Genomic DNA, 24,844 nt, shown 5'->3' on the forward strand with positions numbered 1-24,844 from the left:
TAATGTAACAAATGATATGCATCCCGATCTACAGCGTCGCATCGCAACGTGAGTGCTATCTTTTGACACAGACTTTTTTTTATTATGTATGCATCCATATCTTGCTTTGCCGAGAGACCGTATACTATAGTACAGTCAACTGCCGATAAAATGAAGCTGATCCATGAGAAATCTTCTCACGTTACGAACTGAGGCATCTCTGAGGCCGCAGATTTTGACGTTTCCTTCAGCTGTAACCAAGGACCTGCACGCTAGATTAATTTTTGATTCGTCGCTATTGGCATCAGTATTTGTTCCTAATTACGTGTTTGAAAGCGAAACTTTCATTTACATCTAGATGACCATTATGCAAAGTGTTGAGCCTAGGATTCATAGAATCACATTCAGGCCATTTTTCTACCGTTCCACTTTGAATAGTACTTGGGAAAATCTTTCCGTGCGAGCTCTGACTTTATTTTATTACGATGATCTTTTTCCTTAAATGAGAGTCATAAATCGCAGTATTGGGAGAAAAGAATTAGTGAGTGAAATTTCGTGGAAAGATCTTGACCGAAAAAAGGGAGATCCGTGTTTTAATTGTTGCCATCTAAACTCGCTTATAATATGCACGTCAGTCTCTCCCGTAATTGGTCATAATACAAAACGAACTAGCCTTCACTGAACATTTTCGATGTCCTCCGTCAATCCGGTCAGGTAAGTATCCCGTACCGCACAGCAGTGCTTCGTAAGAGGACAGACAAACTTAGTGCAGGCAAAGCCCGTCCGGCTAGCCCCGAGGTCTAACGCGCTGCTTCCCGAGCGGGAAGGCGTGCCGGTCCCCGGCACGAATCCGCCCGGCGGATTAGTGGCGAGGTCCGGTGTGCGGGCCAGACTATGGATAGTTTTTAAGGGGGTTTTCCATCTGCCTAGGCGAAAGCGGGCTCGTTTCCCTTATTCCACCTGAGCACTATGTCGGCGATTGCCGCGCAAACACCGTTTCCACGACACGTACACCATACCACGCAAACATTTGGGTTTACACTCGTCTGGTATGAGAGGTTCCCGAAGTGTTCACTGGAGGCCGAACCCCCGTCGTTTCTAGGTCCCCGGTTCAATAAATACACACACACACACACACACACACACACACACACACACACACACACACACACACACACGGGAGTATATACAGGGTGTTACAAAAAGGTACGGCCAAACTTTCAGGACACATTCCTCACACACAAATAAAGAAAAGATGTTGTGTGGACATGTGTCCGGAAACGCTTAATTTCCATGTCAGAGCTCATTTTAGTTTCGTCAGTATGTACTGTACTTCCTCGATTCACCGCCGTTATGATTTAATACAGGATACTCTACCTGTGCTACTAGAACATGTGCCTTTACAAGTACGACACAACATGTGGTTCATGCACGATAGAGCTCCTGCACATTTCAGTAGAAGTGTTCGTACGCTTCTCAACAACAGATTCGCTGACCAATGGATTGGTAGAGGCGGAGCAATTCCATGGCCTCCACGTTCTCCTGACCTCAACCCTCTTGACTTTCATTTATGGGGGCATTTGAAAGCTCTTGTCTACGCAACCCCGGTACCAAATGTAGAGACTCTTCGTGCTCGTATTGTGGACGACTGTGATACAATACGCCATTCTCCAGGGCTGCATCAGCGCATCAGGGATTCCATGCGACGGAGGGTGGCTGCATGTATCCTCGCTAACGGAGGACATTTTGAACATTTCCTGTAACAAAGTGTTTGAAGTCACGCTGGTACGTTCTGTTGCTGTGTGTTTCCATTCCATGATTAATGTGATTTGAAGAGAAGTATTAAAATGAGCTCTAACATGGAAACTAAGCGTTTCCGGACACACGTCCACATAATATATTTTCTTTCTTTGTGCGTGAGGAATGTTTCCTGAAAGTTTGGCCGTACCTTTTTGTAACACGCTGTATAATGGATGTACGAGTTCGGGATGTAGACACACAGTTGACGACATATGAAAGTTTGGGTCTGGCAGTGAGTGGTGCTCAGATAGCCAAATGCTACGGCGACCGGTCGCGATAAGTGGGGAATACTGGTTTAGAGTCCTGATCTGGCACACATTTCAATTGTCTTCAATCGATTATACGGCTGATGGTTCTCCATATTCGCAACTGTGAATATATTTAATGTCTCCTAAATCACTGACTAAGAACAGCCGAGGATCAGTAACGGTTTCTTGGGATACCCGCTGATACAGTTCGGTTTTACTAAGTGACTCCCGGCCATTAACTACGAACATTACACAAATTTCCAACATTAAGACAAACAGCTTGAGATGGGAGTGCACGGGATGAGAGGAAGAGCATGCGTTCGTTGCGTGAGTGGGAGTTGGTGTCCACTGGTGCACGGGTGAGCCAAGTAGGTGAGGTGAGTGAGGCGAGCACACAGACAGGCAAGCGGCGAGGCAGCCAGGCAGGGAGCAGCGGGCCAGAGTAAACACACAGAGAACGAGAGGCAGGCAGTCAGGCAGACAGAGGGAGTACCTGGTGTACATGAGCGGGGCGGGGCGGGGCGCGGGAGACGCGGCAGAGCGCCTTGCTCGCCTCTCGGCGCTCGCCGGGCCGGGTATCGAGGCTGGGGACAGAACGCAACACAGTCACTGGCGCTCTACCAGCTGGGAGGCGGCGGCGGCGGCGGCGGAGGCGGCTGCAGCGGCGGCGGCAGTGGCGGGGGCGGTGGCGGTGGCGGTGGCTGCGGCTGCACTCCTCCCAGGCGGCTCCCCGCAGCCCAGCGTTCTGCTTTACGTCACAGTGGCGGCCATTGGACGTGGCTGGCCGTCATCTTAACCACGGTTACTCATAAGGTTCTAATTATCACTTCGGAAGAAAAAAATCAAGTTGCGACCACGAAGTTGGTTAAGCGTCACTTCTTGTCTACGTAGTCACCCTTCAATGCGGTAAATTTTGCCTACAGGTGGATGACTTGTGGACGACGTTGTTTGTAGAAGTCTCCATTTTGGCTGTGTACGAAATTTTCCACCTTGAAAAATCACCTTCCTGTAATTCTGCAAATGCCTTGCATTCAACGGTACTTTTCATCCTTGGGACAGAAAAATAAGACTCGTGGCTGGCAGGTTAAGGGAGGGAGAGTGGAGGAAGATACATCGCGGTCCAGGGCCGAAATGGCACGTATCAGGGGCCGTCTATAATCTAAACTCATTATATCTGAACTTTATTCCCCTTGCTTGATAAAATAGTTAACGACTGCAAGAAATAACGTCGGCGATAGCAAGGAGTAAGCCGTCTACTTCCATATTAATTCCTTCTTCTTCTTGGTGGCAGTTTTGCATTTGCTGATCACGCGATGACCCAAGGCGGATGCAGTGAACCTGGCCAGTCGCTTGGCGTTCAGGCAGACCTCACTTGGTGGTTGTAGCTTGTTTTTTCAGAGGAAAGCGCATAGCGAGGCGACAGCTAATTGCAGCAACTGCACATTGATCCGGATTTTGTCAGGGCTAGTGATGGCCAGTCGCCTTTCGACTATTTTCGCATAATGCTATACGCTCTACACGACATCAGTCCAGGTCTGCACTCTCGGAAATAGTCAAGATGGCGTGACGAATACTCGTACTCAGTTCTTACAAGCACGAGCATCGAGGCAAAACAAACCTCAAAGGTACCTTTTTCCTTCGTAAAGCACTGGGCCGACTTTCTATCGGACTTCATGCGAGATGAATTAACCTCTGCCCTAAAAATTAGTAAGAGAGCTCCTCATTGGCCACCCTAAACAAATAGCTGATCAGAGGAAGACAGGACAACAATTTCTGTGAAGTGTCTACTTGGAGGTGATCGCACCGACTAAATCATCAAACTATATGGAGATTGGGAGAATAACTCAGAATTGTTTAAAAACTGCAAGCGTGGATGGGTAATCATTGGTTAATATTGCAAAACTGTGGAGGAGAGACTGTTGTCTCACTAATGAAAGTCATGGATGAGCACTTTGCAGAGCTGTTATGATTAGCGCACAAGAAGTGCGCAGACTTGCTGAGTGGTTCAGGAAGACAGTATCGGTACGGAACACTTTTGTTTGAGATTCTGGAGGGAAGACATTTGTTCGTGGAATGGCAGACAGCACACTTCATACCGGGAGACGGGAGAGGACACTTGACTTAGAGACCGTCTGGAGATCCGGTATGTCTGCGCCACGTTACAGCACCCTGTATGCATCGCACGTATGAGTGCCGAACATGGTTAGAGTCTGTAGGTTTGGGAGCAGGGTGCGAGAATTAACATGTGTCTGTAGGTGCGCTGTTGGGATTACCCTCCCTTCAGAATCCAACACTTCTGCGAGTGACTGAAGACTCATCGCGACTCGGTCGGAAATGTTAGTTGCACGTGTTGTTCTTTCAACCAGGCAAATCAAGGAGTCACATCACGATGACCGTTCAGTTACTTTCCCATAATACCCGTTTTGTTCCATTCAGTTGGACTATCCAATCTTTGCATAGGTATTCTCGTGTTAGATTGACTTTGACCTATGTAACAACTGAAAATTTTCTTATTCCCTGCATTTCTCTTGATCGAACTGAACCTGAACATTACAAATGTAATGTATTGCGAGTACATAGAAAGAAGGATCATTTATTGTATGATTATATGATAGCGGAACAAACACTGGTAGCAGTTACTTCTGTAAAATATCTGGGAGTATGCGTGCGGAACGATTTGAAGTGGAATGATCATATAAAATTAATTGTTGGTAAGGCGGGTAACAGGTTGAGATTCATTGGGAGAGTGCTTAGAAAATGTAGTCCATCAACAAAGGAAGTGGCTTACAAAACACTCGTTCGACCTATACTTGAGTATTGCTGATCAGTGTGGGATCCGTACCAGCTCGGGTTGACGGAGGAGATAGAGAAGATCCAAAGAAGAGCGGCGCGTTTCGTCACAGGGTTATTTGGTAACCGTGATAGCGTTACGGAGATGTTTAACAAACCCAAGTGGCAGACTCTGCAAGAGAGGCGCTCTGCATCGCGGTGTAGCTTGCTCGCCAGGTTTCGAGAGGGTGCGTTTCTGGATGAGGTATCGATTATATTGCTTCCCCCTACTTTAGATTAGAGCGCGCACGGAGGCTTTCAGACAGTCGTTCTTCCCGCGAAACATACGCGACTGGAACAGGAAAGGGAGGTAATGACAGTGGCACGTAAAGTGCCCTCCGCCACACACCGTTGGGTGGCTTGCGGAGTATAAATGTAGATGTAGAACCTGTAACAATTTGTTAATCATGTACGTCAGCAGGGAACTTTGTAACAAACAGAGTTTAACGTGGACTCTGGTTCGTTTCACAGTTACATGAACATCCTGTATGTTAACTTTTGTACGATATAGCGTCCACGACTCATGTTTACTAGGGCAATCCCTACCCTGATAGTTACCCGCTGCGTGACATCTTTCTCATCAGCTGCACGTAAGCCCACAGGGAGAGATCTCACACCCTACTAGTCCACCCGCCACGGACTATTCTGACATCCACGGCGGTGCGTCGGAGGCTCGGCCGCACCCTCACAAGGTGTAGCTGACAGAAACCCAAAGTCTGACCCGTCTCTCACGGAATGAGCTGCAGCGTTTTTGTTGACTGCAAAACAACACTTTTGACAACTTCACATTACGCTTCGTCTTGAGTACCCAGCCTCTCTCAACCTCATCAGGAGATTTGGGTAGTGGTTTGCCCCACATAAGAACATAACACCGCACCACGGTAGTCTCGAAAAACACTCAGCACCGCCCTGTCTTACAATGGTTGGGTCTCCGCATTTTTCAGTGGTGGTCAGTTCAGACGTTTCTATTATTCGGGTTCTTCACAAAGAGGTGGTCTGCAGCTTCGTTCTCGATCACTCAGGCTTCCCTGATCGCACTGGAGACGTCTGCGCTGCCTTATCGCTGTGTCACGTGATGGTTCATTGTTCCAGTACACGTCCACCAAGACAGTGTGGACTAAGACAGTGTGGACTAAGACAAGAAGGAATTAATGACATTAACTGACAGTAGGCACTGATTAAATCAGTGGAGAAAGTTAAAAATTGTGGCAGACTGGGATCTGAACCCAGCCCACTAGGCAGATGCTCTGACCACTGCGCTATCCGGACACAGTGGACATCGCAACTACGCGGACTACCCTAGCATGCCTCCCGTCAGACCCAACGTCTCCATTTATCCACAAACTACTGACATAGTTGCCCAGTATCCCCGTTACTCGCAGCAGTTCGCCGATTGCCGCAAGAGTTCAAGCGTGGTGTGCACCCGCACTGGTAGCCGATGTCATTAATTGCCTCGTGTCTCCATCCACAGTGGCTGAAGGATCAAAATGGTGTCTGTTTTGTCGGGCTTGTACGAAAGAACACAACGCATATATCAGCATGGATTGTAGTAGTGTTGTTCCCCTGCTAACGCAGCCAACGAATTATAGCACAGTATTCCAATTCATCAATGGGCTATGCCTTTTTATTTTGGCTGCTGCAGCGTCGTGCTGCTTTATTGTGCAGCGGCGACTTCAGTTTGTACCAGGCTACAGACATATACCTGCAAATAAACAAACAAGTAATTTCGTGGCTTTGATTTTCATGTGATAATTAAAACCTTATGACTATCCATGATGCGAGACAAGCCAACGAGTAAGCATGTGCGCGCTACTCCACTTAACTAGCGCTCAGCCAGCAAGATGCATATAAATGGAAAAAAAAAATATGTGGGCATGTTACTAACACTCCGTAGGAGCCTTATATTTCGATTAAATGTGGAAAATTGACTTGAATTAAACAATTGATCGGAGAGTTTCTGCAGAAAACACACTGGATTTCCCAAATTAATAAAAAAGCACAAGTACAATAAAACATGAAAAAGTTGCGTGGCGAACTTGATAATATTTCGCCAAAATAAAATAAAAAAAACAATGGCAACTTTTTAATAAAACGAGAAAATGCAGTTCAACACTATACGAACTTGCAAAATATTTAAAAGGTACAAAACATATGTATACCCTTTTGGCTTAGCCCAACTAACGATAGTATGGACTGCAATTATCATTTCCCTGTGGGTTTCTGACTATCGAAATACTTTCCACCTTTCGCAATATTGGCGGCTTGAATGTCGGCTTATTAAATCTCCTCGTAACAGCATCTCATTTAGCATTACAGAACCAGAACATTTTAAAGCAGGCATCACATTCGGTGTATGGCTTATTTAGATAATACAATACTTGTAATAATAATAACAATAATAATAATAATAATAATACAAAGAAAGACAGATTCATAACATCCAATCAGACGTTTCATATTATTTTTTACGCTACACCTAAAGGATATAAGAAAATTCTTCCCATTTCGAATAAAACTTGCACGAAGCCCACAAGGCCTCACTGTAAAACAATAGAAATGAAATGTTGAGCTCGCTGCGTCTAAAAGCAGCTGACTAGGCCTACTTCTGTTTACTCCGCTATTTGGTACAAACACAGGCAGAACCTAATGTTCTCTCACATCACGTGCACTACGTACAATGTAAACTACCTACTCTGGCAGTCTATCTGTGCATAAATACTATTAACGACTATTCGATGAACTGCGGTGCGCCTGCTACGGCAATATTTATGACGGTGTTCACTACCACGAGGGTGCAAAATTGCTCACTAAGGTCCAAGGGGCGAAATAAGGATGAATGCATTTAACTATCATTAAGGTATGGCTGTATTTTATAGTCATTGCAATAAATCTATTGAAAAAATGTGCTGGCAATATGAAGGCATGAGCTAAGACGAACACTTATTTTTCAGCTCAAATTTGACTCTTCTCGCCTGAAACGTGACATCACCAAGTGAAAAAAAAGTGGGTATGTAAAATGATTTTTATTTTCCACCCTTAGAAAACAGACGAGTGTTTTCAAACAAATCTGTTTTGTGCTTACACATCGTGCAGCACGTAATTAAAAAAGAAATGTCTGCACAAAAAAGACATGCATGCACTCGCATCTTTGATGACAAAGACAATAGAACACTGATATTGGCATCACCTGAAATTATACAGCTGGTGATAAACAGGGCCGACGGCAAGACATCAGATGGAACGCTACAACAGCTGGTATCGCTCCGCAGTGTATAATCATTACCTCCGACTAACAGAGGTACGATGAGGCATAACGTCATTATACAAATTCCGAAATAATAAATAAAGACGTCAGTCACGACACAGAATTGACGCAGGACCAGGAAAATGAACATGCATATACATCATTCTGTAGAACTACGCTGTGTGCCGTCATATCTTTTTTGTTGCTGTAATTTGAGCAGCTTAATGTATGCAGTAAACCAAATTTTTAGTAGCAAGTTTGACTGTCGTCTTCAGCTCGAGGACTGGTTTGATGCAGCTCTCAACTGTGGTCTACCCTGTTCTAGTCACCTCATTTGTCCGTAGCTACTGCAACCTACGTCCATTTGAGCCTTCCTATTGCATTCTAGCCTTGGTCTTCCTATTATAACTTTGAACCCCACACTTCCCTTCGGTACCAAACTAACAATTCCTTGATGCCTCAGGATGTGTCCCGTCAGCCTGGTCTTTATTTTAGTCCAGTTGTGACAATTTCTGTTTTCCCGAATTCTATTCAGTACTTCGTCCTTAGTTATTTAATCTACCCATCTTAACTTTAGTATTCTTCTGTAGCGCCAAACCTGAAAAGCTTCTGTTCTCTTCATGCATGAACTGTTCACGTTGCGCTTCCATTCACGGCTACAGTCCACACAAATACCTCCAGAAACAATTAAATTTTATACCTTGTCTACTTTACCCATGGTCAGTTATTTTGCTACCCTAACAGCAAACATACACTCATTTTATTGTCTCTTCTCCTAATCTGATTCCCTCAGCATCGCCTGATTTAATTCGACTACATTCCACTACCCCTGTTTTGCTTTTGTTAACATTCGTCTTACCACTTCCTCTAAAGACATTATCCATTATGTTCAACTGCTCTTCCAAGTCCTTTCATGCGTCTGACAGAATTAAAATGACGTTCTGCTCTTCCAAGACCTTTGCTGTCTCTGACAGAATTACAATGTCATCGACGAACCTCAAAGTTTTAATTCCTTCTCCATGGACTTTAAATCCTTTTCGAAAGTTCTCCTTTGCTTCCTTCACAGACTGTTCAATATACACACTGAATTTTATAGTTCTCGTTCGAGCATCTCCACTCCTCATCAGTACAGCTCGGAAGAGTCTTCGATTCTTCCACCTACCGGACAAGTTGCGGAGTTCGAACAGCGGGATTGGTGGGTCTATCCTCGAACTATGTTATCGAATAAATAAAGAGTATAGCGGCTGTTTTTGTTTCCAGTAAGAACGTGTCCGTGTTTTACCCAGCTGCAGTGTCACCATGTCCGTTTCCGACAAAACAGGACGGGCTGGGCAAAATAAAAGTGGCCGGCAAAATTTTACATGTGGTTACATCCTCTGCCCCGGGTGTGGATAATGCATATTGGGTTGCCTGCAGAAGGTGCACGAAATATTGTAACGATGAAACCACTCATTTCCGAATCCGAAGGCAAGGACATCAATTGGAGTACGACACTTAGAACTGAAAGCACGTTTATTACTGAAACCAGAGAAAGAGAACAGAACTAACTTCTTGAACGGAAAATGCAGCTACTTATACAAACGTCGAACAACCATTGACACTGACCACTACACAACAGTAGATGAGACGCGTGCTAGCGTAAGCTGTCGCCAGCACATCGGTTGGCAAAGGTGTAGTGAAAGACCGATAACAGGCGCTGGATCGAGCGCGGCTATCAGGAGAGAGGCCAAAAGAGAGACCCGCAAGCAACGTGCCGCCAACGCCCTCTTGACCGCAAGTATCCAGATAGCCGTCGCTGACTGCGGTGCTCAGTCTCAGTTACTAGCCCAGTCTAAGTCACTAGCGCAGTCGGCCAGTCATTGACGCACCATCTCGCACTCCAGTTTGACGTCTGTCATTCATCGCACATGGGACATGTACTCCACCAGCAGTGAGGCTAACGTGGACTATTACGGAAGAGCTTGTACCACAACACACGGATTCTCTTAAAGATAAGTAGCTTCCTGTTTATGTAAATAAAGAGCCCTTTTAACGCACGTGTGCAGTTGTACTGTAGAAAGAGGCTAGCTGCCGCCGAACAACATCCTCTCCCTCGATTCCTATGGTACAAGACACTGCAAAATGCATCTCGCGAGTGTTATTTCCGAGCTAGTTCTAGTTTGCTCACCCCGCACTTCCGATATTGATTACAAGCATTTAGACAGGGTGACTTCACATTAATTTAAATTTTGATCAATGACCGTCTCTCTCACGGTTCACAGTACACGTGCAATTTGCGTTTCCCTACTGCGCACAGAAGCCAGTAGGACACGGCAAGAGAGGCACGGCGCTTGAGGAGAAACGGCTGGCGCAGAGTTGGAGCCGAAACTGTGGAATGGCGATGGCGGGGGGCGGTAATCCTGTTAGGGGGCCCTGCAGTCGATAGAAACTGTGAGCCGGCGGCCAAGCGCGGCACGGGGACGTCGGCAGCGGCGACGACGGGCAAGCCCCCAGAGCCTCCCTCACCTCACATACTGCCGTCCAGCACAACTCCGGGGAACGGCAACACAGACGCCAGCTGCAGGGATGTGCAACACGGCCTTGTCCCGCCCACATATTCCCGACCACACGCGCATAGGAAGTTCAAACCAATCTAACGACAAAGCGTTGTAGGAAAGAAGAATTTACGTGTCTCAGCTTGCACGTCTACGTCTACATCCACATCTACGTGATTACTCTGATATTCACAATAAAGTGCCTGGCAGAGGGTTCAATGAATCACCTTCAAACTGTCTGTCTACCGTTCTACTCTCGAGCGGCGCGCGGGAAAAACGACCACTTAAATTTTTCTGTGCGAGCCCTGATTTCTCTTATTTTATCCTGATGGTCATTCCTCGCTATGTAGGTGGGTGCCAAGAGAATGTTTTCGCAATTTGAGGAGAAAACTTGTGATCGAAATTTCATGAGTCTGTGGCACTATCTCCCCTATTTCGCGATAATACAAAACGAGCCGCCCTTCTTTGAAATTTTTCGATATCATCCGCCAGTCTCACCTGATGCGGATCGCACACCGCACAGCAATACTCAAGAATAGGGCGGACAAATGGTTCAAATGGCTCTGAGCACTATGGGACTTAACATCTGAGGTCATCAGTCCCCTAGACCTTAGAACTAGTTAAACCTAACTAACCTATAAAAAAAGATATAGAAACTACAAGCGTAAAGAATGCACTACGTCAAGGTAAAAGAAAAGCAACTAACAAAAGAAATGAAACTAACATTTCAGCAGCAGTAACGCGCAATGAAAATGTCACTATGATATACCTCGGACGTACAAGAGAGATGAACCAAACGAATGCTCTGCGAACATTATATTTCGTCACATTTTATCCTCTTCACATTTCGCTGTATCCATAGCTTCCTGGCAATGACTTCCAAAAATGGTTACTGTTCTCCGAATATTATCTACAAAAAGTGCAGAGTGATGCGGCATATCTATGCAAAATTTCGTTTCAGGAAGGAACTTCGTTTGCAAACCACGAGCAAGTCAATCTTCGTAATATGCACTAATCGTCAGTTGAAAATAGACGCTGACTCAAAGAAGTGGATAAACACAATGTTTGGCGTCTGTTCTACAGTGGTACACATTTTATTGATGGGAATCTAAACAGACTCAGGTAGCTCGAGTTCCTAAGATATATTGCTGCCGCAGTTATTTTAAGACATCCCACTGAAAGTAAGGCAACCGTTGTGGTGCCAACATGATGGATCTCTCTCCCATACCGCTTTTAAGAGGATATTCGGAAAGCGCTGGAACGTTCGTTCAGGATATGCAGGATGGTCTGCACACGCAACAAACTTAACACTTCCATACGTTTTCCTGTGGAGGAAGCAAGAAACAAGATGTCTATTACGAAACACCAACGACTGCCGAAGGCATGAATGCCTTATAACACGCGTCTGTGCTGACGTTAATTCCAGCTGAAATTCAATTTGCAGTATTGTGTCTTCACAATTACTTTACAACATGTAGCAATGGGCAACGTTTTTTGAGCACTTGGCATGACATCCGAGATAATACCAACACAATCCGAACCCGAGTTGTGTGTTTCCTTGCATGTGTTATAACAGGGCAGACATTTGTGGAACCTCTTCTCCTGACGGCGCTGTTATCTTGACATTATTTGATCACGTCCCTCTCATGTTATATCGTTAAAATTCTCTTTCAAACGACACAGAAAAAAAGTACATAGATCCATCAGAAAAAAGTCGGTGTCGTGATTCGGCGACTCTAAACGATAAAAATTACTTGCGACCATCAGGGAATTTGCCACAGTGTCCACTATGACTTGGCGAAAATTGCACCCCTATATATTTATTTACTCTCTACAAGTTTGACGTGACCCGTCTCAGTTGTCTCACCCTGTGTATCAGTTCTGATGTCTGCAGTGACGCATGAGAAACACTTCAAGGATTTCGCTGAAGTGCGTGCAAGCACGATAACGTATATGAACTATGATTAATGAAGTGTGAAATATACATACGACCTGTCACGTAGTTCAACCGTGCCTAGATGGTGAACACCGCGGTTCGATCGCGTCCGCATTATTACTTTGTGCCAGGAAAGGCTCTCAACAATGGAAGTGCCAGGCATCTCGCAGTGAACCAAAGCGATGTTGTTCGGACATGCAAGAGATACAGAGAGACAGGAACTGTCGATGACACGCCTATCTCGGGCCGCCAAAGGGCGGCTACTGCAGTGGATGACCTCTACCTACGGATTATGGCTCGGAAGAACCATGACAGCAACGCCATCATGTTGAATAATGCTTTTCGTGCAGCCACAGGACGTCGTGGTACGAATCAAACTGTGCGCAGTAGGCTGAATGATGCGCAACTTCACTCCCGACGTCCAAGGTCCATCTTTCCAACCACGACATCATGCACAACGGTACAGATGGGCCCGACAACATGCCGAATGGACCGCTCAGGATTGGCTTCACCTTCTCTTCACCGATGCGTCTCGCATATGCCTTCAACCAGACAATCGTCGGAGACGTGTTTGCAGGCAACCCGGCCAGGCTGAACGCCTTACACACACCGTCCTGCGAGTGCAGCATGGTGGAGGTTCCCTGTTGTTTTGGGGTGGCATTATGTGGGGCCGACGTACGCCGATGGTGGCCATGGGAGGCGCCGTAACGGCTGTACGATACGTGACTGCCATCCTCCGACCGATCTAGAGTGGCCAGCATGTTCTCCAGACGTGAACCCTGTCGAACATGCCTGGGGTAGACTGAAAAGGGCTGTTTATGGACGACGTGACCCACGAACCACTCTGAGGGATCTACGCCTAATCGCCGTTTCGGACAATCTGGACCAACAGTGCCTTGATGAACTTGTGGATAGTATGCCACTACGAATACAGGCATGCATCAATGCAAGAGGACGGGCTACTGGGTATTAGAGGTACCGGTGTTTGACTTCGGTGGAACAGCCGCAGGCTCCTGTGAATGTGCCATAGCAACCTGTTTCACCACAGCGAAAAATTCCGCTGTGAGAGGGCTGTCGCTATCTGTGTGAAATTAAGCTCCTTTCCTATTACAGATTAGGTAGCTGAGTCAGTTATTTTTTTCTGTAGAACTGATTACAGTTCTCGAGGCTCTCCACGCGGTGGTTCAGCAGCAAAGCGTTCGTATTTAGCGGCTCGTGTCCAAGTGGTCGAGTACCACACACTGTCTGCTTGAGACCAGCTACCTGCGTCCATCCAGCCCTACGAATCGGGGGGGGGGGGGGGAGGGGGGGGGGGGAAGACAGCCGCCGCCAACTGCAGGTGGAGCGAGAGGAGTTCTCTTGAGGTCTCATCGTGTTTGCGTCGAGCGCTCCGGACCCCCAGGCTGACTCTTTTGCTGATCCGCCTGGCGGCTGGGGTTCCCATGCGATGAACGACCTTTACAAAAGATGGTACGATTCGGTCCTCTCAGCCTGTCCGGTTGTCCCGCGCCCGTTGGTGGGGTGGGGATATACAGTCATCATTATAATCATTTGGCTGCCTTTACATGTACGTAACATGTACCGATTTCCGCCCCATTCGGTTAATTCCGTTGTCGTAGAGTGTATTTAAGTCATTAATTGTTTTTAAAGTAATCAGGACACTTTGACCTGGGTTATACATGGTACTTCGAGTTTCTGAGGAATACGGGCGGAGAGGGTGCGGCGGGTGGGGGCAGCTACCGGCCATCATTTAATTCCTCTTTCCTTTCAATTAACATTGTGTACAAATTCGTTCCACAGGTTAAGCCCTTCTACGCACATATTCTTTACAAGTTTCAGCTTTCCGTTCTTTGCTTAATAGTCGTGGCATCTGAGTTCTTGCTATTCATACGGCTGCTTTTCTTTTCTCCAGAGGTCTCTCTAATTTTGCTGTTACACACTTCATTACGTACGTTTCTCTTTCGCGAACCATACCCCGCCTGCAGCAGACGAGTAATCGGGCAATGCGACGGACGTGTGGGTGTCCTCTCGACACCAACCTAGCCAGTGAACTACAAAGTCAAACGCACTCCTCATTAACAACCCGTTTTAACACCCATCGCTAATTGTGAGCAAAATGTGATATGGCCGGACAATCCACAACGTTCTGTTCGCGAAACCCTTTCTGCGATCTGTTAAGCTTCATATCCGCACTGATTTTTTACCCTTAACTCAAAGCGAAAACATAATTCCAAGGAATGGGTTTTCGACCTGTGCAGGATATTAGGACAAAACGGCAGATCTGAGACGGGTGACGCCCACCAATTATAATTTAACCAATACAAGACACGAATACAATGGAGGAAAGAAAGAGAACATAAAAGTTTACTGTAAAAATGTATGAAATAAATTACATTTCTCAAAGCAGTCTCGCTAGCCGGTTACCAGGCCTTCCATAACAGGTGCATTCCTACTCCAGTCGCGAATAGTCCACGGGGAGAACAATTGTTGGCAAGGCTCCGTGTGAAATCGAATCTCTTCAATTTTACCTTCATAGTCTATTCGACACACACAGGACGCAACATATCGCTACGTTGTCAGTAGATCACACTGTGATGCAAATCGCCTCTTTTGCAGTGTCTGCCACTGGAGTTGACTGAGCACCTCCGTGACACTTTTTGTGCGTTTTAAATGAACCTGTGAGAAAACGTGCAGCTATTCTTTGGACTTTCTCTATTTTCTCTATCAGTCCCATATGCTACGTTCCCAGACTGAAGGGCAGTATTCGAGTACTTGTCAAACGAGGATAGTGTAAGCTTCCTCCTTTGTGGATGGACTACATTCCCTGAGAATTTTGCCAGAGAATCTCCGTCTGGCATCAGCCTTACCTGCAATCAGTTTGATGTAGTCGTACCACTTCATATCACTCCGTACGCATGCAATCTGGTATTTAACGAATGTGAGTGCTTGATTTTTCTGTAACTGTGTAGTCACACAACAACGTTTTTTTCCTTTTTTCCCTTTTTATTCACAATACGTAGCAGTTGTTTATGTTGACTGGCAATTGACGGCACATGCACCTATCGTCATGTTTTTATGAAGTTCGCTACAGGTTTTTACAGTTGACTTTGGTTGTAGTCCCTCATGGGACTTCCGCAATTATCCAATGGGTCGTCTATACACAATCAAAGAAAAAAATCACAACCCCAAAAAATAATTAATGCAGAGTAATTAAATTTCGGGAAAACATTTGTGTATGTAACAGATTCAACTGATTAACACTGCAAGATCACAGGTTAACGTAAGCGCGAGGTAAGCCAGGGAAAATGTGAAAAGCTGTTACATTAATATCCGATGTAACGGACAGAATGTTGAATGCGAGCATGCAAACGTGCATGCATTGTGTTGCACAGACGATAGGTGACAGTTCGTGGGATGGAGTACTACGCTTGTCGCCATTGGTCGGCCACTAAAGCCACGGTTAACGCCGTTTGCGGATGACGCTGGCGTTTCCAGAATGAGATTTTCACCCTGCAGCGGAGTGTGCGCTGATATGAAACTTCCTGGCAGACTAAAACTGTGTGCCCGACCGAGGCTCGAACTCGGGACCTTTGCCTTTCGCGGGCAAGTGCTCTACCAACTGAGCTACCAGGCACGACTCACGCCCCGTCCTCACAGCTTTACTTCTGCCAGTACCACGTCTCCTATCTATCCTTTCTTTCAGGAGTGCTAGTTCTGCAAGGTTCGCAGGAGTGCTTCTGTAAAGTTTGGAAGGTAGGAGACGAGATACTGGCAGAAGTAAAGCTGTGAGTACCGGGCGTGAGTCGTGCCTGGGTAGCTCAGTTGGTAGAGCACTTGCCCGCGAAAGGCAAAGGTCCCGAGTTCGAGTCTCGGTCGGGCACACAGTTTTAGTCTGCCAGGAAGTTTCATCGACGCTGGCGTTGTTGTCCGATGATGTCCAGTATGTGCTCGATTGGAGACAGATACGGTGGTCGTGCAGGCCAAGGCAACATGTCAGCACTCTGTAGGGCATGTTGGCTTACAATAGTAGTATGTGGGCGAGCGTTATCCCGTTGGAAAACGCTTCTTGGATTGCTGTTCATGAATGGCAGCACAGTATGTCGAATCACCATACTGACGTACAAATTTGGAGTCATAGTGCGTGGATAACGACGAGAACGCTCCTGCAGCCGTACGAAATCTCACCCCAGACCCTAACACCATGTGTAGGTTCAGTGAGTCTAGGCCGTGGACAGGTTGGTTGTAGGCCCTCAACTGGCCTTCTCCTAATCAACATGTAGCCATCACAGGCACTGAGGCAGAACCGGCTTACATCAGGAAAAATAAGACCTCCATCCTCCCGTCCGACCAGCTCTCGCTTGGCACCACTGAAGTCGCAAATGGCGGGGGTTGGCGTTAGAGGAATGCACGCTACAGGGCGTATGGCTCGGAGCAGTCCTCGGAGTAACCGATTTGTGACAGTTCGTTGTGTCGCTATGGTGCCAACTGCTGTTCAGTCTGCAGCTGCAGATACAGTTATGTCGAACACGATGGTCTTCCCTCTCGGTGTTGCCACACGGCCGTCCGGGGCGCGGTCTTCTTGAGACCGTACATTCTCGTGACCACCGCTGCCAGCAATCATGTACAGTGACTACATTCCAGCCAAGTCTTCCTACAGTATCGCAGGAGGAATATCCAACTTCTCGTAACCCTATTACACGAACTCGTTCGAACTCAGTGAAGTGTTGATAGTGGCTTCTTTGTCGCCTTAAACGCATTCTCGACTAACATCAATTCACCACGTCCAATCTCAAAGGTAACTAAGGCTCACGACCGTTACAGCGTGTATTTCAAGGAACCTGGTTTGCATCCTCGTAGTAGCGCTACTGGAGCCAAGGGTCTGTAAATGGTGCGAAATCTGAACAGACATTACCTTTCAGATGTAGAAACAGGGCTACCAACTTTTGTTTATGCCGCACAACTCCTCCTCGGTGCTGCGACTTACTTCGTCAGCATATATCGCGAAAAAGCAAAGCTTCTCTAACACTTCCTGAGGTACTGTAAATACAGACGACTCATTCGGTCTTATTCCATGGGCACGTAACAGTTAAAACTGCTTATTAAAGTGACTGGACACAAGGCAGATGATGACGGCTCGGCAGCTGGAATAGAGCACAGCGAAAAAGGTGGAACTGCTGGATCTCCCCTCGCTCCTGTCATTAGTAGATGTCTAGTCACGGTGCTGCTAATTGTGGTGAGACAACTAGCAGACGCTATATCCTCGAGCGTCTGTATCTCATCCAAGAACATAGGTGAACAACGCTTACCAGTTCTGTGGCAAACCTGGTGCAGAGTACTACACCGGGGAATGGGCTAATGTTTCAGAGGACCCAGCCGCTCATTTTCATCAGCACTCACCTCGCATGGTCGTGCGGCTTGGCAGCAGACGGCCTATGACCGGGCCCTTGTCGGCGCAGCAACGTCTCAGTCACTGTTGCTGGGGAACGCCAACACTGAAGCGGGACTGAGAAACGAGAGAGGCAGACCCAAGTGTTTGATCAGCTGCCTTGCCGGGTAAAGTGGGCGGCAGGCGCTGTGGCGCGCAGATATGACGGTGCCGAGTGCCGACGGTATTCCGCCTTGACGGATGTTCAAGTCGGACCCGCGGCTCTTACCGGGGGCCCTTACAACGTTGCGTGGAGTGTGACTTATGGCTGATCAAGTGCACCTCATTGCATCTATGTGCCGCCCAGTGGACGTGGCGCTTGATAGAGCAAGAAATTTGTTCATAATACGATGCTAGAGAGTGTTAACGTGCAGGAATCAATTGGCATAACGAATTACAGGTACATTACATATGTAGACTTGTGGACAGTTGAGAACGTGAGTCTCGCGGGAAGCGTGCAAGGGATAAGTCCCTGCAGTCGCGCTATTCGTCTGTGTCCTCGGTGGCTCAGATGGATAGAGCATCTGCCATGTAAGCAGGAGATGTCCACATCGAGGTATATCAACAACATCTGCCGGCAGCTGAGGGTTTCAGTTAGTCATCAAGTACAGGAACGTTTTGCTCCATCTACATGTGGCCATTTACCAAGATCTAGTAGTAGACATTACATCTGTAATTATGTATTCAGTCGAGTCAAAACATTATAATCACCTGATTAACAGCATGCTGCTCCATTTATATAACGCGATACAAAAGCGCTTCTGCGTGGTATGGATTCCCCTAATCCTAGGTGGATTTTGGGTGGTATGTGGCACCATATGTTACTCACAGGTTCAGCAATTCTCGTAAATTATTATTCCATTTTTTCTATTATGATCACAATCACGTAGTTCACATGATCTGAGCTTTGGCTATGTGCGATTTTCTAGTGCTTGCTCCTATCCTTATAATTTTACGCGTCCGCCCTGAGTGGCCGTATACAATGAACGTCATTTAAATATATACGGTCTCCCATCTACCTCTACCACCTCATACCTTTCAGAAAAGAAACAAAATGTGAAAAATGCAATTGGTCACGGATGCACATAGCTCAGGTGCTCACACAGTGGGTAGGAACACACAATCCATAAAGGTTAACGTACACCACATTCAACTAAAAGTTTGGCTTTTTAAATGGCATATGTACGTTTTTTTCTACAGTAATGAAAACTACAGGTAGAATTTGTTCTAGAGTTTTAAACACAATTATTAGTGGTATATACTCAACATAAACTTCAAATTTGTGCATAACATCGTGCACAGAAAACACACCCACAAATAAACGTTAACTTCACGTCCTATGAACCTGCGTCACCTCAACAAATATTCAAAGAGCCCACAGTTTTCATCAGTATACTTCTGAAGACGGTGAACAGGTGAGCCTTGCACAGACTAGTGTTCCAACATATGTTTCCGCAGACGCAACAGTAATACATTGCTGTATATCTCCAGGTGTTGCTGGGGGTTCGTGGTACACACACTCACTCACTGTGCCCCATAGAAAGAAATTGAATGAGCATCACGTCGAGGGACCGGGCTGGCCAATGCACAGGATCTGCCCGTCCCATCTACCTATTTGGAAGCATCGCCTCCACAACTTTCCTGAAAACACGTGCAAAGTGTGCGGGCCACCCATCATGCTGGAAATACACTGATAGACCCGCTTCCAGTCCTACGTCCTCCATGAGAAGGAGTAAAGAGTTTTACGAAATTACGAATATCGCTGTCCGGTTAATGTTCCATGATACAAAAAATGGATTACAATTCGGGTAACAATGATGTGGCCGTCCGGTTAATGTTCCCTGCTAAAAATAGGGACCGACAATACCTTGTAACAATGAGCCGTAGCAGAGATTGACTCTCCACTGTCGCTGACGAGCAACCGGGAGAAGCCAGTGGAGATTTTGCACGGACCAGTAACGCACATTCGCAGATTCACATGACCACGATTTGTGATCGAAGCTTAATCCGTAAACAATGTGTCATGTAAAAAGTCAGGGTGATCTTAGAACCACTGAAGTGCAAAACGACAGAATTCAATGCGGGATTCAAAATCATTCTCGTATAGCAAAATTCCCTCCACACATTACTACAGCTTATTCCAGAACCACGTGCAATCTGTCATACACTGCTGTCACTGTTAGTTGCTGTGTTCGTGCGTTCACGCTGTCTGAATGCCCAGCTGTCTGCTCCTATGAAGAAACTTGTGCGGATGTTGGAAATGGTGCGACATGAAGGACACTGGCGATCTGGGTAACGTTCAGCGTACAGTGCTACAGCTGTCGTTTCGGTGGTTCGCTGTTACGGAGATTTTGTGTTTGAATTCTCATGTACCGATTGATGGCAAGCAAGTCGTCGTGTCGTTCAGTCCGTGGCCATTCCCTGGTTGGGTTCCGACGGATCAAGTATAGTTGGGCTCACCACCTGTCTCGCCTAAGTGAACGAGGGCAGACCGACCTCCCTGGAGGCTGAGTGTCACCGGTGTTTAATTATCTGTTGTCTCTGTTGTCAGCTACTTTAAATTCAAGGCTTATGGTTTTTTAAATTGTCTTAAAATTTTGCAAAATTAATTTTTAAATTTATCTTTCAACCTTAAACATTGCGGCCTTCTGTATTTTAAAGATTATGGTAATATATTTTAAAATTTTGAAGTTTAATTGTGGCCCTCAGCCATTGGTACTGCACCTTGCATATGTTGCTTCTTTAAATTATTTTATTGCTACCTTAATTGGATTTTATCTTGTTGATTTTTAAGATTTCTTTTTGTTAAATATGCTGGCCTTCTGCCTTTAAAGGTCTATGGTAATATATTCTAAAATTTTGGAAATTAGTTGTGGCCCTCAGCCTTTTCTATTGCACTTTGCGTATGTTGTTTCTTGAATTATTTTATTGTTATCTTAATTGGATTTTTTGTTGTTAAGATTTCTTGTTGGAGGCCTTCAGTCGTGAAAAAGTTACTCAATTACAATAAATGACAATTAGAAGCAGAAACTGACCTCAACCCTTGGCCCTTTTCACAATCCCATTACCTGTTCTGCCCAGCGGGTTTAGCGGCCGTGTCAAAACACTTCATTTTATTTTTCAGCCATTAGTCAATTTCGCCTTCGTCGGTATTTTCGAGCTACCGCTGTGACTTCCAGCACTGAAAAATTGTAGTCATGTAACATATTCCACACGTATGTGTGGAGGAAACAACGTCTGAGAAAAGGCAATTATTGACCGCATTAAAAAATTTAAAATGGTGTGATAATCTACTCATTGTGTCGTATGCTCTTATTTTAACGGTTTATCACAGTTATTCGAGTATTAAAGTTATAAACAGTGTGTACGTCTTGAAGCAGCAGAATCATGGCGCGCAAATTACGCAGATTATGTTCATCTAGTACTCGAGAATGGAAGCGCTACGCGTCTCCGAACAAAGTATACGCTTAAATTCAAACCATTTCGAAATTTTTCTCACTGACACCCGTCATAAGAAAATGAAAGGAAAGAATTTTATCGCGTACTACATTTTCGTTGTTCATGCAGCAAAACTTCAGCATCAGGTCTATCCTTTTAATTAATTATTTCTCTAATACTGGCTCCATTCGCAAGACGTTTCGCAGACAGCAGCCACATATACCACTGAATTTTTCTGCAAAATTATACCGCTGTACCACCCATAGTTCAGAACTAGCTTTACTTGAAACTGTGCGCGAATAACCCAGACTGCACTAATTGAATGTTTGATAATAAGAGCAGTTAACGACTTTCAATGAAATTCGTTCACAATTTCAAACCTTTTCTCGCTAACAGCCTCACAAAATTCTGAAAGAAAAATAATTTTATAGCCTTTGTATAAATAACCGTATACCTTAAATAACAACATAATTGGGGTTTCGTGTTTTCACTTATGAAGATTTTTGCCTATTTAATGTGAAATATTTAACAGATTAGCTCATTTGTAAGATATTCATACGTTTGTAGGTGTGGGAGTTCAGTTTTCTGAAGAACAGGGGTTCAGGGGGTTATTGGTTGACCACCGATCGGTTACTACCGATATATTATCTAGTGTTTATCCACATTTAACGGGAGCTGCCATTCATTCCGTTTTTTTTTTTCGTTATCGTTTATCCTGTCTAGAATGGCGTCCGCTGTTTTTCAGGATTTGACGATTGTTAAATCTATTATTTAAACTCGTGGTCGGATGCCGTTCATGACGCAACCTCGTCATCTGTTGATAATCGTGTAAACTTTTTTCTGCGTGTTGTCGTCTTTCAACTGTTTGTGCATCGTATTCTCTGGGACAGAATTTGTGGACCAGCATCTGTCTACGCCAGTGTGAGAAACCGCCTAAAGACCACACTTAGGCTGGGCGGTCGTTAATGCGCTGGGCCTGCCCCACCGTCCAGTCTCGTTAGCTAGCGCCCTGCGCGTTCCGCTACGCGAGCAGGTTAGCTGCGGTTCGTTATACCGAGTGGAGAGATTTTCTCCTTCCACGTAGACAACAGCATCGTCAGTGAACAATGCGATTGTGCTCAGCTGCTGATCCTACTTGGTAAATGAATGTCGAGAGCTTTCATGGCGCTGCTCTGCTACCTCGGGGACACACCCAACGTTACTACCATTCCTGTCGAACGATCGCCATCCAGTATAAGATACTGGACTCTATTCGTCAAAAATTCACCGAGTCAGTGGTTCGTCTCTGAAGAGACTCGTTACCATCTTATCTTGGATTTTAGTTGACACTGTGGTACAGTGTGGTCGCCTTCCGGATATCTAGGGAGACGGACTGTACCTGCTTGCTCTGAGATATCTCGTTCTACATCTATGTACATCCGTTCATTGCAAACCACCGTGGAGCGCAAGGCAGACGTTACGTCCCACTGTACCAGTCATTAGGACCTCTTCCCATTAACTTCACGTATGGAGCACTGGGAGAAAATTGTTTAAGTAATTCTGTGCGTGGTGTAATTAGTGTAATCCCCAGGTGAGCGATACTTAGTGGGTTGTAGTATACTTTTACATTCATCATTAGAAGCTTATTCTGGAAACTTTGCAAGTGGGCTATTTCGGGATGGTTTTCGTCCATCTTCAACAGTCTGACAGTTCAGTTCTTTCAACATCTGTCCCCGGGTCAAATAACCATGTCACTATTCGTGCTGCCCTTCTCTGTATACGTTCAATATCCCCTTTTAATCATATCTGGCATGAATTCAACACACTTGAGAAACATTCTGAGATGCATCGCACGAGTGATTTGTAAGCAGGCACCTTTGGAATTGATTGCGTTTCCCCATTACTCTACCAAGTAATCATGGTTTGCTAACTTTTAATATATTCTCTTGCGGTTTCAGCTGAACCATGTAATTCTATTTTTGAGCTATATTTAGAAAATGATTGTTAAACGTACCTGCAACTTGTGAATTATAAGTCACAACATTGTTATTTAGTTATTATGCTATCTTGTACACAGATAGGCTGTCCGTCTCTCATTTGATAATAGCTCATTTAGTTTTAATCTTATATCTACATTGTTTATTTCTGTCAGGCTTGCATACTTCTGGACATTTGAACGATTTTTCCTAAAATACTACAGTATTTTTTGTGTAGGGTGGAAGTAACGTTAGATATTATGTCATGCCTTTATATAAATTTCCCTCTCCTGTTACAGGCGATTTTAATTCCCTTAGTTGTCCATTGCTTCCTTGCGTTTTTTTTAAATGTATTTTCCGGATAACTTTTCAGGAAAGCTCTTTTCGAACAATGATACAAATTCACTATGGAATAAACTCAGTTTGACATTTGCGTCTCGTTCCACGTATACCTCATCCCATACCACCTACTTTAACTTACTCTTAAAACACTGTATTCTGTTCTCATTAATAAGCCTCAATGGTTCGTATGAAACTGCCTCAGGGTTGTAAGGTTCTGTATTGCTTATTTTCATTAATTGTGGATCTTGGCCCATTGACAATTGGGCAGACATTAATTGTTTCAGCCTGAGCACTGCCTGTAAACATGTTATCGATCAGCGTCCTGCTATCTTGCTTGGAAAATGAACTTCTGAAATTAGATAGAAACAACCAAATAATGATTCCAGTTCATTTTTCCTGTTTGCATCTTTTAAAAATCTTCCTTCAAATCATCATCAAGTACAAATTGTTTCTTATTGTCTGAGACGTAGCTCAATAACGTGTCTGTATTTGTCACAAATAACTGCAAGTTTGCTAGACGCGATGTGCGGACTGTTACATAGCTCAATAACGTGTCTGTATTTGTCACAAATAACTGCAAGTTTGCTAGACGCGATGTGCGGACTGTTACAATTACCAGGGAAGTATTCTTCAGTAACAACTCACGAGTGCATGATCTACACAAACACTGTTTGTTTCAATCTTTCTCTCTCTGTGTAGAAGTCTTACATATGTTGCAACTCCTCCTTCTTCCATGTCAACTCTACATGAAAATGATTCTAGTATATAGCCTTGATATTTAAATTATCCATTCCCGTGTTTACATGGTATTCAGAGAGGCACAGAACATCCATCACTTTAGAGTTTTTCACATCTTATAAACGCAGAAGCAGCTCACCTGTCTTGTCGCTCAGCCGCCTAATATTCTGACGAAACATATTTTTTATGTTTCAGGAAAGTATTACATGTACTGTGGCATATTCTTGTCTCTAACCTGATTCTAAGCTAAGAGATGCACCCCTGTGACTCCAGTAATCACAGGGACCTTGTCTTGTATGCTCGTGCCCCCCCCCCCCCCCCCACTTTGTGCAAGATGTAAGCTGATCTCTCTTGCCCCCTCCTGTTTAGTTGCAGA

General features: G+C 45.2%; 1 protein-coding gene and 2 non-coding genes across 3 annotated transcripts in view; 1 reads left to right on the forward strand and 2 right to left on the reverse strand.

The window, feature by feature from the left end:
- LOC126412343 (GRAM domain-containing protein 2A-like) overlaps positions 1-24,844 on the reverse strand; it is a 669,092-nt gene that overhangs the window by 628,519 nt on the left and 15,729 nt on the right. The window lies entirely within an intron of this gene.
- Trnas-cga (transfer RNA serine (anticodon CGA)) lies at positions 16,131-16,204 on the reverse strand. The gene has a single exon. It is a non-coding gene; the product is annotated as a tRNA-Ser (tRNA).
- Trnas-cga (transfer RNA serine (anticodon CGA)) lies at positions 16,378-16,450 on the forward strand. Its single transcript has one exon. It is a non-coding gene; the product is annotated as a tRNA-Ser (tRNA).

The sequence above is a fragment of the Schistocerca serialis genome, chromosome 7 (genome assembly GCF_023864345.2).
Source record: "Schistocerca serialis cubense isolate TAMUIC-IGC-003099 chromosome 7, iqSchSeri2.2, whole genome shotgun sequence".
Lineage (NCBI taxonomy): Eukaryota > Metazoa > Arthropoda > Insecta > Orthoptera > Acrididae > Schistocerca > Schistocerca serialis.